Below are 14,281 nucleotides of genomic sequence, written 5' to 3'. Positions count from 1 at the left end.
TGAATATTGAGATACACACTGAGTTGGAGTCAGATATTTTAGAATTTTAGGAGTTGGGACTGTATTTTACTCGTCCTAGGACGGGTATGGTTCTAGTTTACATCTAAATACAACAGTTAATCTGATTTATTTTTTCTTATATATATATATATATATATATATATATATATATATATATATATATATATATATATAAAATCAGTGCATGTTATCTTATTTGTTTTGTATTTCAGTATTTGTTGTATATTTACTTATTTGAATTTTAAAATACCTGACTCCGAACACAATCCTCTATCTACATAGAAGTTGGATATGTCCCAAGATGAAATACTGCTGCCATATCTGGAGAAGTGTTTTGCAGAACACTCTTTCCTGCCTTTACTGCACACAAAATTTACTTGATCATAACTGATATAACGAGAACATGCTACTTCCGTGGATTAAATAAAAGGCTCTGTTCGAAATTGCATACAGATTCCTATGTTCAACAGAAAGATTCCAGAGTTTGTATGAAATACACCTGTAGAATGTTAGAGGTTACATCGACCAAAACGTTGTGAGAATAACATTCAAGATGAGAACAGTAGTCTGAAGAATCTAATACAAAATATCAATTCGCAGCTCAAAAATTCAGAAAAAAATATGTTGTCTTATGTTTGCATTGTTTTGTAAATTGTAATAAGTGTTGTATTTTTATTTGGAATTTACTTCCTTATATTACTAGTACTTATAATCAAAGTGGTGGTGTTAAGGTTACTCAGTCTGAATATTGAAAGATTTTTAGGAGTTCAAGCCTGAATATTGGAAGGCTTTTAGGAGTTCGAGTCTGAATATAGGAAGACTTGGAAGAATCTGAGTCTGAATATCGGAAGACTTGGAAGAGTCCGAGTCTGAATATCGGAAGGCTTGGAGAAGTCTGAGCCTGAATATCGGAAGGCTTGGGGGAGTCCGAGCCTAAATATCGGAAGGCTTTTAGGAGTTTGAGTCTGAATATTGGAAGAGTCAATCACAGTTGAACCTTATACTTTCTATCTTGGCAACCCTACTTATGCTATTTATGTTTTGGTATAGCAATCATAAATAAAAGCTTATTTTGTCAAACAGGAACTGTCCCTGCAAGCTAACTGGTCAGAGTGCAACCAAATACCATTTTGTTTTTTGTTTCAATTAGCGACAGTTTTTGTTTCATACTACAAACATATAGAAATTCCTATCATTTCTATGTGGGCTCTTCTCTTGAGAAGAGAGCTGTACGGTAAAATTACCACTTTTTCTAAAACGTGTATTCATGTTGGCGGTTGAGTACACAAGTCATTAATTCTTGCTTAATTTTGTATTATTTGATTAATCGGACAACTGTACTGATATTGAGTGTTATATTCACAATGTTTAAGCCGATGTAACCTCTGACCTTTTTCGGGTGTAATTTGTCGAACTTGGGAAATCTTTTTATCAAACTCGGGGAGTTTTTCTGTTGAACTCTAGGAATCTTTCTGTCAAACTCGGGAATCTTTCTCTTGGACCCTGGAATCTACATTGGAATTTCGAACGGAACCCTTTATTTAATCCATAATGATAGTATGCTCTCATTCCATCAGTTTTGACTGGATAAAAGTCCTAAGTAATCTGCAATTGCATTCTGAATATCGCCCACACTGAGAATTGAACCATCAACCCACAGAAGAATGTCAATTAGAATCAAATTTTACCAAGTGCTTTATCTGTTATGCCAGTGGTTCCTATGCAAGGACCTGAAGAAGGTTAGAAGTTAAATTGACCGAAACGTTGTGAGAAATGAGAATAGTAGTCCAAATAGTCCAAAGTAGCAATCCTCATCTAAAAAATTCAGAAACATATTTTTATTTTTTTTTGTTATTGATATCTCGTTAACTGAATGGCATTCAGCCAGTAAACCTAAATGAATGTGGGTTGAATTCATTCAAAAATGCGTTGCTACAACTTGTTTTGACTGTTATTCATTGCTGCTTATCCTGAGAATCTTGGATGAAGACGAAGGGAAACAAGCAACTATAATGTGCTTTAAAAGTGATTATATATGAACTAGTATACACCCTCTGTTAAAAACGATGTAAAAAAAAAAATTATGCTTCGCCAGTGTTCATACTGGCTATTTATTTAGATATCATGGTCTTCGTTCAATCTCGAGAGACAATGGATATACCTGGCTGGAGTGACTGTGTGTGTAATTGTGAAGCAAGAGTTGCACAATCTCCAACAACATCTCTCCTGAGGTGGCACTGCCTGATTCTAGTGGCAAGAAGCCTAGGATGAGTGGAAACCATGCTGAGATAAGCAGAGATCACATGCAGCACCTGTTGAACTGGTTAGCTATTTGGTACTGACCAGGCTTAATTTTGGTGATCTAATAGGAACTGGTGTATCAATGTGATTATGCTGTAATCTATCTATCTATCTATATATATATACACGGCATAATCACATTGACACACCTCTTCCTACTGGATCACCAAAGTTAAGTAACGTTGAGCCTGGTCAGTACTAAATGGGTGACCATTTTGAACTTTCAGGTGTTGTATGTGCTCTCCGCTTATCTTGGCATTGTTTCCGGTCGTCCTGGTCTTCTCCTTGCCACTGGACACAAACAGTGTCAATTCAGAATAGGTGGGGTTAGGGATTGTGCAACCCTTGCCTCATAATTATATGTACAACTGCCCTTACAGGGGTATCCTTTGTCTTTCAAGACTGAATGGAGGCATCGATATATATATATATATATATATATATATATATATATATATATATATATATATAATATTATTAAAATATTTATATAAAATCATAGAGTTATGTCAGTAATTTAATTTTTCTTATATAAATTATCATTTCTGATGACCTAAAAAAAAACACCCATCATTTTTTTTTTATATATAGTCAAGGACTTCTTTCTATATTTATTGCAGGCAGAAGATTAAGTTTGGGGTGGTCGTCTGATTTGCTATTTGCTTTCTCACCTCCCTCATTTCTTGAAGTGGTTTCGTCCAGGGGCTAGAAAACGGCACGTGTTTTACTAACAAACTTTTGCATGCTAGCATGAAAGCATATATATATATATATATATATATATATATATATATATATATATATATATATATATATATATACATAAGTGAATACACATTGATCTTCATTATAGAGTGGAGGATACTCTCATACACTGGTAGGTACCATTCTTCAACTTTAGGCGATTTTGATCAACTTGTTTATACTAATGTAGACTAAAGACTCTGTAACCCGGAATCTTTCCTAAGAGATCTAGATGGATGAAACCTAGGTATCTCCAGCTAGCACAGCAATGTATAGTATTAAAATAAAATATGTGTGTTTGTGTGTTACTTGGAAAGTCACTACTTTCATTTCTTCATTTATTTATTGCGGACTATTATCCTCATCTTTTAACTATTGCTTCACGACGTTTCGGCCAACTATTCCTCTGGCCTTCATCAGGTGGTAACTGCGACAAGATAGGAACTCCAAATCTCCTAACTGCATTCTCAGCAATTACTGCCTTCGGAGTTCCTATCCCGTCGCGGTTACCACCTGATGAAGGCCAGAGGAATATTTGGCCGAAACGTCGTAAAATAACAACTAAAAGATGAGGATAACAGTCTGCAATAAATAAATGATTAAATAATACTCATCTCAATAAATATTTCAATTAATTAAATAAGCCACTACTTATCAGGATAAGGATTAATAAGTGTTAGGTGAGACAACATGATCAGTTACGGCGGAATTTGCATAGGGCTTGATTATTTAAGAGGACAGCGCAATAGGAACTTATTTATCTTAAATTTGAACATGACCATGCTATAATCAGCTGGGAAGCAGCCTCACGATATTGTGTTCCGCACACGGACAGTCCCAGGAAAGAAACTCTGCTCATGGAATTTTCGTTTAGTTTTAGGCACAGATAGGGAGTGAGGGAAGTCACTGACGGTGGTGGTGGTAGTGCTGCTGCTGCTGCTAGACAAGTATTTGTTGCAGACGGTGTGAGAAAACAATATAAAACTATCAAAATTGAAACATAACTGAATTATCACAGAGATAAGATAGTTATATATCAATAATAAATGATAATAAAATGCACTTGACAGCAGTTTCACGGTCTCACTGCTTATCAGAAATGTCTCGGACTTCTGAGTGGTGATCTTGTGCAACAGCATTACATGTCATTGTTCATCATCATCGTCATTATCATTTTACATGCTAGCATGTATTGGGCGGCTTCCAAACTAACCTATCTCTGACTAGGTCTTAATTTATCCCTCTTTCTCTCAAGTACTGTTGTTGCAAAGAAAAAAAAGAGTACACAAAACCTCAGCTCACTGCAGCAGCGTCATCCGTCGGTACTTTTCATAGACTCATTTTCACGTCTGTCCCCATCTGCTCCAGTGGCCTGTTTTTATAAAAGACAGTCCTCCAAATTTGCATATTTGCATATGTGCGCGAGAGCACACGAGATTCTGTGAGACTGCATTGTTATATAAGGCTGCAGGCGCCATCTTGGACCCTTTGCAGCATCATGACGCTGCGTCGGCAAAGCGCACACTGAGGCCGTTTAAGAGGTAAGCCTGCGTTCCCACAATTTTCGGCACAAGTACATTCCATGTTTTCTTTGGCTTTCACATGTGGACTGATCCTGCTACTTCAACTGCTCTACATCTACTAACCCAGTGTAACAGAGTATGGCGGCTGTATGCAAATGCTGAGCCGTGTGTAAAATGACATCAAGGCATGGAAAATGAAAACCACTATAAAAAGAACGTGTGCGCAGACAGAGGAGCATGTTTGAGACCATATTTAAGACGTGGGTGGTGGCACAATCGTATCGAGAAGTCATGTGTGGTTGGAGAATGAGGAAATATAATAAATGTCGTTGTTACAAAAAAAGGAGTCAAATTATTACTTGTCTTCATGACGGAATATACAGCATGTTGGTTCCCTTACTATGTTATGCCAGGAACTCTCATCCATTCTTTCAACATAGTCAAACCATTAAAACATAGTCAAACCATTGAAGCCCCTTCTTCTGCATGCATCTCCCTATACTGTCCAGATTTAATCTTTCTTCAAAATCATCATGACCATGTCGTTTAAAACTTTTGTTAAAATTTCATCATGTATATATATATATATATATATATATATATGGCGATTAAGCTACACTGAATATTCTGAGTTTCATCCACTATAGGATTCGTCAGGCTTATGCGCGAATTCTGTGATTGCTTCTTGTTTTTATATATGTTGAGGATTTCTAGTTAGCCAATCAGCTTTCCAGTATCCACCGCGCCCCTTCCTATCAGCCAATGGGCATGCATTTTATCGAACAAAGGATCTGTTTTAGAACTAGGTTAGTGGTTTAAGGTAGATCTTTTCCTTCCTTCCTTTTTTTTTTATATATATAAATATACCTATGTGTACACACATACATGCACATATATATACATATATATGTATACATATATGCGTGATCGTTTATGTATATTCATGTTTATTTAATTTATTTATTTGTTTGTTTTTCATTGTTATTGTTAGTTTTAAAGCTATTTTGTATCGCTATTCTAGAGTAAGTTTTATTTTGTGAACACAGTTGTTTGCTATTTCTCGTCTACAGTTTAATAGATTTTGAGGTTCTTTAAAGTACAGGATAGCAAATTTTTCATGGAGGCATAATTTACATGGGTCGTCTAAATGTCTGCATGTGGTAGCTTGTCTTATTATTTTCTATTCGACTACCGGTGAATGTCCGCTTTCTTTGAGTTCCCAGTATTTATTCGCTAGTGTTGTTTTTATACGGTGTTTTTTATTTTTGAATGTACTTCTGTGGTCATAGTATCGGGTTTTGAAATCTAAGGAAGTCATGCCTATGTAATATTTCTTGTTATTCGGGTTTTCTTTCGCAAATATTGTTGCTTGATAAACTACACTTTTTGTTAGACATTTATTTTGGACTGGGCAAAGTGTGCGGTGTCTACAATTGCATTTATCTTGTCCGTTATTAGTATTTTTATTTAAGGTATGGTTGTTCTTGTCTGGGGTTGGTTTGTTATTATTATTATTATTATTATTATTATTATTGTTATCATTATTATTATTATTATTATTATTATTATTATTTCTGCCAGTGTTGGTTTTATTTCTGTCATGGTATCTACTTTTTTATTGTTTATTTTGTTGTTGTTTACATTGTTTTCATTTAGTATTTTGTTATGATGTGCTTTAATTATCATCTCTAAATTTTCGCAACAACTGTAAGATAACTTCAAGGTATTTTTATTGAAGATTTTGTGTAAGGGGTTGGTTGCGGGAAAGTGTTTTTCAATAAGATCTAGAAATTTCTTGCCAAGTTTTGTTTTTAACATTTGATTGTATGGGGCCGTATACCAAATTATAGTTCTTTTTCTTCTATTTTTAATTTTATTATAGTTGTTGGTGTTTTGTTGCTTATATTTGATATCGATATTTTTGTATCCACTATTTTTTAGGGCTGTTTCGTAGATATTGGTTGACCTGTTAAATGCATTTTCATCGCTTGAGTTATTACTGAGTCTACTTACGATCGAGTTATATATATATAAAAAAAAAAAGAAGGAAAAGATCTACCTTAAACCACTAACCTAGTTCTAAAACAGATCCTTTGTTCGATAAAATGCATGCCCATTGGCTGATAGGAAGGGGCGCGGTGGATACTAGAAAGCTGATTGGCTAACTAGAAATCCTCAACATATATAAAAACAGGAAGCAACCACAGAATTCGCGCATAAGCCTGACGAATCCTATATGGATGAAACGCCAAATATTCAGTGTAGCTTAATCGCCATATATATTTTATAAATTACTAACTAGCTCTACCTACGTATTGAGCACTTTTGAAGTAAATACTTAGTTTACGCATAAATCTATACTTTCGTATATTAAATTTATGTGAGTAAATGAAGTAGTTATATATATATATATATATATATATATATATATACATGATGAGCTTTTGCATGTACGTAGATTACTGTTTTAAAAATAAATAAATAAATAAATAAAAATATTATTTGTTTACGTCCAAAATAAAAAATGGGCAATGTCTAAAAAAAAACATCCGATCTTCAAGATGAAGACGCTGACCTCAATATCGTTTAAAAAAGACCAACAACAAAAAAAAACTACTTATATACACACAGTGTGAATGATGAATAAATTAAAAAATTGACATATATATTTCAAAAATTGCCATATATATATATAGTTTTTAAAACTATATATGTGAATTTTTAAATTTATTCCACCCTTAACTCATCAGAAGAAAAGGAACTCATCAACTTTAAAAGAAAATAAAAAAAATATGGGCATCTTCAAATTCAAAGATGGTATGACTAAAAGAAAACACCATTGCAACTTATCTTCCTATTTTCAGATTTTGTAATCATGCTAATATTTCTTTATTTTCTTTTAAAGTTGATGAGTTCCTTTTCTTCTGATGAGTTAAAGGCGGAACAAATTTAAAAATTGGCATAATAATTACATGAATGATTCTGTGCTACGAAACAGGTGCTGTTAAGAATTGAACATTTTAACATGCTCAAAGAAATAAATGGTAAGATGGACAACTGCTTGAAATTTGGAATATAGACTTTTTGTTTATATATATATGGATGAAACGCCAAATATTCAGTGTAGCTTAATCGCCATATATATTTTATAAATTACTATATATATATATATATATATATATATATATATTCTTGAGTTTATATAAAAAAATATTGATAAGATATATATATGGTTTATAATATCGTATAAATTGTTTCAAATAAGAAATTCAATGATTGCGAACTGATTCATACCGTTGATCATTGGGATGCAACTAACCTATATATATATATATATATATATATATATATATATATATATATACGTATGTATGTATGTATAATTATTATTTACTATAATAATTATTAAATACCTAGAAACAAAAAGGTTTAATTGACGTTTTTTTAAAGTTTCCCCATATCCTTCGCCGTTAGCAAAACAAAGGTTAATACGATTTTGCAATTCACGGAAAACATTTCCAAACTGATTTATAATAAAAATTGTTGTTTTAGCTGCTAAATCTTCTAATGGACGACTGCATACGTATTTTTTTTCACATATGCTTAATAATAAAAACAATTCAATTCAGTTAAGTCAATCAAAGGGCACATTTACTTTTCTTTAGTCGAAGCTTGAGATAAAATTGATTCTTAAAAATATATATATTTTTTACTTTTTTAAAAATTGCTGCAAATTTTGTGGTATATAATTATTCAAAAACTATGTGAAATTTTATAACTTTTTAAAGATTATTTCTATCACAAATACAAATAAAATGATAATGATGTGTATATATATATATATATATATATATATATATATATATATATATATACACACATAGGAAGAGTTTCAGGGATTGTACAAAGAACAATCTGCAAATCAATATTGACATGTGGGAAGAACTTACTCTGCCAAGACCGAAGTGACGAAAGCTTGTAAGTGAAAATTGTGATGTTCTAGAGAAAAGAAAGTAGGCCCACAGCAATCTGAAGTGGTAGCGTCGCAAAGGTTTAATTGATGGTCTCAACTATGACACACAGAGCTGGAAATGCGACACTTGTGAACGAGTCCTACTATCAAAAGCACCACCTTAAGTCACACAAAACTCCTGTTCAGGTCAACTTTGTACCTATTAGTCCAAACCAAACGATTTGTTTAATATGCAGCAAAGTTGCACGCCTGTGGAACTCTGTTCCGTCTGCCTGCTTCCCACCGGACTACAACTTGGATGTCTTCAAGTCCAATGTTAACAAATTCCTAATGAACCGCCCCCTTAAGTAAACACTTCATCAAATCTCCACACTAGCGTAATGTACTTGCAATAACCCTTATCCCTGAGTGGCTTCCGGGCCTTGATAAGTGGTGATCACTGTGTAAAAAAAAAAAAAAAAAAAAAAGTTTGCAAGTCTACTGCTGGTTTGAGAAGGCATGTTTGTTCATAGGAATACCCTTCTGTCTCCAGAAGAAGTCAACTCAGTGGAAATTGCTCAATTTGTATGCCACATCTGCTTCAAGATGTGCAAATCTGTGGTGGTCTAAACTTAATATTTATTGTTATATATATATATATATATATATATATATTATTACTAAAATTTGAAATGGTGTGTGTATATATATATATATATATACACACACACACACACACACACACACACACACACACACACATATATATATATATATATATATATATATATATATATATATATATATATATAAGTTAGAAAGCAAAATGTTTTCACTATAGGTTTTAAAAATAAAGGTACACTACTATATATTGGAGAGAATTGAAATCACAACTATATATTGGAGAGAATTGACTCTAAAATGATAAATATGAAACCTGCATAATATAAATATCATGTTTAAGCATATCTTACGACTTGGCAACGCTGGGCGCCTTGCTAGTATATGCTAAAGTATACTAAAGTTCTTAGGAATTTTGAATATGGGGATCTTTTTGTTGTACTCGGGAATACTGAACACGTAGCATAGCAGGTTAAATATTAGGAACAGTCTTGTGGAGATTGGAAGTTCAATCCGTACTACAGGCGATAATAATTAACAATAAAAAAAAATTAACACTTCTAACCTCTCATGGCTGACAGAATGAGAACAACTTACCTTCATAGATTAAATAAAAGGCTCAATTCTAAACTCTGTACAGATTTGTGAGTTCGACATAAAAATTCTGAAGTTCAACTAGAAGGTTCCCATTTAAAAAAAAAAAAAACGTATTTGAAGAAGAATGGAAATGAAATCGATCGAAACATGGTGAATATTATTATTAGTGATAGGATGATTTCAATATTTTCTCGATTCTGATACTGTTGTGGTGGCACCCACTCATTTACATATGTGGATAATATTACACATAAATAACAAGACTCGGTTAGTCTGAGTGTGTGTTAACCAGAAGCCACCGAAGGCCGAGCCGAGAGCAGATATGTTCTCCAACAAAGACTCACTTACCTGACAACCATTATGTAAATATACTGTGAATATACTTTTTCTAATACACTTCTTATTGATCTATCTTTGTTTGTTGAGTCTTCATTTGTATTGCCTTATACGTTATTTGGTTCAACCTGCAAACATAACAGTTGGCGATGAAGATGAACATAACAGATACAATTACCGATTCTGTTCTAAATTATTGATTCCCATACAATTACTGGTCCTGATTGTGATTTTTTTTTTAAATTTCTGCATATGGAGTTGTTTTCGGAGGCCGGGGGGGGGGAGGGGGTTATTGCAAAAAAAATGAAAAATATACATATAATTTCCTTAAAGTATAAATACATTTTATGGAAATGATCTATAGCTTTTAGTTTTACTGGCATTTATCATTTCATCATTAATACAAACAATGGAAATGAAATTTTAAATTAAAAAAAAATGGTGAAAAGAATCATTTTTGACGTCGAAAAATAGGCTCAAATTATCCATATACCGATTACAATACGCCAAAAAGTTCCGATTTTTAAAAAATCGGAAATTTAAAAAAAATTTCCGATTCCAATTAATCGTCCCAACACTAATTATTACCAAGATGAAAATTGTATTTCGAATAATTTAATTCATGAAATTTTACTTAACAAAATGATTCTTGGTCTTTGGGCTAGGATTAGATTTTACTCCCATTATGAAAATAGCCGGTTTCTTTTAGGTTCTAAGCAAACCGGAAAACAGGGCGGTCTATAATTTAGAAATGATTGGGTCAGTCTTACTGACGAAAGATTTTACTTTTTTTTTTCTGCCCGCACTCTCTATTTTAAACCAATGAAATTCTTGTATATAAATATATTTATAAAAAATAAAATTTCCAACAAGTTTTTGGTTATTTTAAGTAGAACAGCCACTAGAGTAAATGTGGTATTGTGGTGACTGAAATGATTCCAGTTGAGAGTAGGATAGACATTTTTTTTTTTTTTTTTTCATTTTTGACCAAGGATAATCAACAATCCCCATTTCCCTTCCCTTGTGATAGCCGTGTTCCTAAATTGTTCAAAATGTAAATTTTTGTATATTTTTTGTGCATTTCTGAATTTTTTAGATGAGGATTAGTTGTTCGTATTATTTGTATTCATCAGACTACTGTTCTCATCTTGAGTGCGATTCTCACAACGTTTCAGTCGATGTAACCTCTAACCTTCTTTAGGTGTATTTTGTCAAACTCGGAAATGTTTCTGTCGAACTCGGGAATTTGGATGTAATTTTGAGTGGAACAAGGGCTCCACTCGAAATTTTTTTTTTTTAATTTTTTTACAAGGTGGTCACCACTTATCAAGGCCCGGAAGCCACTCGGAGATATGGGTTATTGCGTGTACAGTACATTAATCTTGAGATTTTATAAAGTGTCTACTTGAGGGGGCTGTTCATCAGGAATTTGTTTATGTTGGACTTGAAGACATCCAAATTGTAGTCAGGTGGGAAACAAGCAGATGGAACAGAGTTCCACAAACGTGCACTTCTAAGAAAGAAGCTTTGTTCATGGAATCTACGTTTTCGTTTTGGCACAGATAAAGAGTGGGGAAAATTTTTGATAGTGGTTTCAGCTAGACGGGTGTTTTTCGTGAAAGATCGGCGAGGGGGGACCAGGGATTGGAGCTCGTCCAAATTTACTTCACGGGAGTAGTGTGCTCTTGTTCAATCAGCCATGACTGGATAGAGGTCGTAAGTAATTTGCAATTGTACTTTTTTTGGTCGCCCACATTAGGGATATTCTAAAGGTTGAAGGTTCAATCCTCAGTGTGGGTGACCGAAAAAAAATACAATTGCAAATTACTTACGACCTCTACCCCTGTGAATTAAAGGGTTCTGCTCGAAATTCCGTCCCCCCTTCCCCCCAAAAAAAAGAGGATGAAGAAAAATGGAATGAGTTCAACGAAGGAGAATATACTGAAGAAATAGCATGAAAAAATGAAAGAGAATAAGATTAAAAACAATTTCAGAATGAACAATCATGGTGAAAGAGTTAAACCGTGGGGAAAAAATTATGAGGAGAAAATAAGATGAAAACAATATAGTAAGAAATATGAGGGAGATTAAATAAATACGAATAAAACGAATGAAGGAGGATAAAAATAAAGACTCATTTTTTTTTTTTTTTTTTTAAATGAAGAAAAATATGTGTAAAAACTTTTTTAGGTTTTGCTGTTAAATACGAATCTAACCTCCCCTCATGATGTAAATTTAATGTCATCTAAATGGTTTTGTAATCCTCAAAATAATTTATAATTCAAAGGGAGTTAGGTCAGAAGAATATGCAGGATGGGGCAAGAGTTCCAACTGAATTCTCCTCGGAGATCTCTGGTCAGTAAACGTAGATTCGATGAACAAAGCTTTTTTCTTAGAACTGCACGCCTGTGGAACTCTGTTCTATTTTCCTGCTTTCTAACTGACTACAATATGGTCGTCTTCAAGTCCAACATAAACAAATTCTTGATGAGCCATCCCCTTAAGTAATCCAATTTACCAAATTTCCACTACTAACGACTATTACAATTTGACCACTACACACTCATTAACTCGTACCTTCGAGTGGCCTCCGGGCCTTGATAAGTGGTGACTCCTTTGTAAAAAAAAAAAAAAATTTCCCGAGTTCGACAAGGTACACCTGAAAAAGGTTGGAAGTTACAGCGACTGAAACGTTGTGAAAATCACACTCAAGATGAGAACAGTAGTCCGATGAATACAAATAATATAAATTTTTTGTGCAATTAGATAATTCAATATGTAGTTTCTGTTCTGTTCTTAGTTGGAGGAGGAGAAATATTTCTTAATTAATATAATTTTTTATTTTTGTCCCATCCAGAATGCCCCTATTTGGAGAACTGGACCCCTCCCACTTAAAAGAACGTGTCTAACTTTGTCCTTGTGAGAGGTAAATAAATAGGGATACATCATAATGCATCGTCAGTATAAAGCCTCGTATGGTACAGTTTGTTCTGCAGACTGATTGTGGCTTCATTAACATTCATTTTATAAAAATAACATCAGATGTATGACCTATTTTTGCTTTCTGTGCAAAATACCCCCAAAAAAAAAAAAAAAAATGGATTATGTGAACGGTTGATGAGATGATGAGGAAGAGAGAGAGAGAGAGAGAGATGATGGGAGATGAAATAGCATCTTCTGATTACCCTCCCCGCCCCTTGAATCTCCCACAACTTTACTGCATTAAGAGTTAATCTATTTCATTCATGTTTAAAATGTAACTGATAATATTTATCTCCCTTCCACCGACGGAAGATGTGATACAAAGTCGGGAGGTGGGATTAAAAGGATGCTCTCACAAGGAGTCTATACTGAAGCTAATGTTTCACAATCTCCAACCACATTTCCCCAAACCAGCATTGTTGAAAATAATATCGAGATAATCAGAGAAATATTGGTTTAGTTAACCTAGACTGTAATCTACCCTGCTATCTAATCCATGGTTGAATAGAGGACATATGGATGTATACATTTCCAAGTAGTATTAGTGAAAGTGATGTAGTATCTCTAGTAGAACTTGAACCTGTTACACCATGGCCACACCTCTAACCAGTATGCCACGCTCTTTCCACATTATAGGGCAGGTATTTATTGTATTTATTTCTCCCCCACCACGAGAAATGTGCCGCTTAAATCAGAAAAATGTGCCTGGACAGTCCTGTTATTCCCCAGTAAGGGTGCCTCAGGTGATTAGCAATAAACTAACCCCTTTCAAAGAGAGAAGGCAAGGCCTGCATTTTCCACACTGTAGGGTAACACGCACAATATCACTGTTACTATTTTTAGATCTGATGCCTGACGAACCCTATTTCTGTTGTTGTTGTTGTTGTTGTAACAACAACAACAACAACAACAACAACGGTCATCCAAGTGTGTCATATTTCTGTGATTCCAAAACTGCTTAAAAGTGGAATTGACTACAATGGTTTAATTACTTTGTTTTACGGCATATCAACCCTTTTTGTGTTTATTTGATGTTGAATCCAATTTTTTTTTAAAAAATGTTTTTATGCTTCAAGTTCTTTGTTTTCAAATATTTATTCATGGTGTAGCTGTTATGTTTTACAGCATATCAACACTTTTCGGTTTATTTAATGCCGAATCCAGTAATGTTGAGGTCCTGGATATGACCTTAAACTATATCCGA

General features: G+C 33.6%; 2 protein-coding genes across 10 annotated transcripts in view; one reads left to right on the top strand and one right to left on the bottom strand.

Annotated features, from left to right (window-relative positions):
- Nucleotides 1-14,281, top strand: part of LOC145297580 (N-acetylneuraminate lyase-like) — a 218,266-nt gene that overhangs the window by 63,605 nt on the left and 140,380 nt on the right. The window lies entirely within an intron of this gene.
- The window catches only part of LOC145297578 (presenilin-associated rhomboid-like protein, mitochondrial), a 169,754-nt gene that overhangs the window by 93,709 nt on the left and 61,764 nt on the right, over nt 1-14,281 (bottom strand). The gene's annotated exons all lie outside the window — the stretch shown is intronic.

The sequence above is a fragment of the Euprymna scolopes genome, chromosome 18 (assembly GCF_053919585.1).
Source record: "Euprymna scolopes isolate OS-2025 chromosome 18, ASM5391958v1, whole genome shotgun sequence".
In the NCBI taxonomy this organism is placed as follows: domain Eukaryota; kingdom Metazoa; phylum Mollusca; class Cephalopoda; order Sepiida; family Sepiolidae; genus Euprymna; species Euprymna scolopes.
The sequence above is the reverse complement of the archived record's forward strand: the minus strand, read 5'-3'. Positions and strand labels throughout refer to the sequence as shown.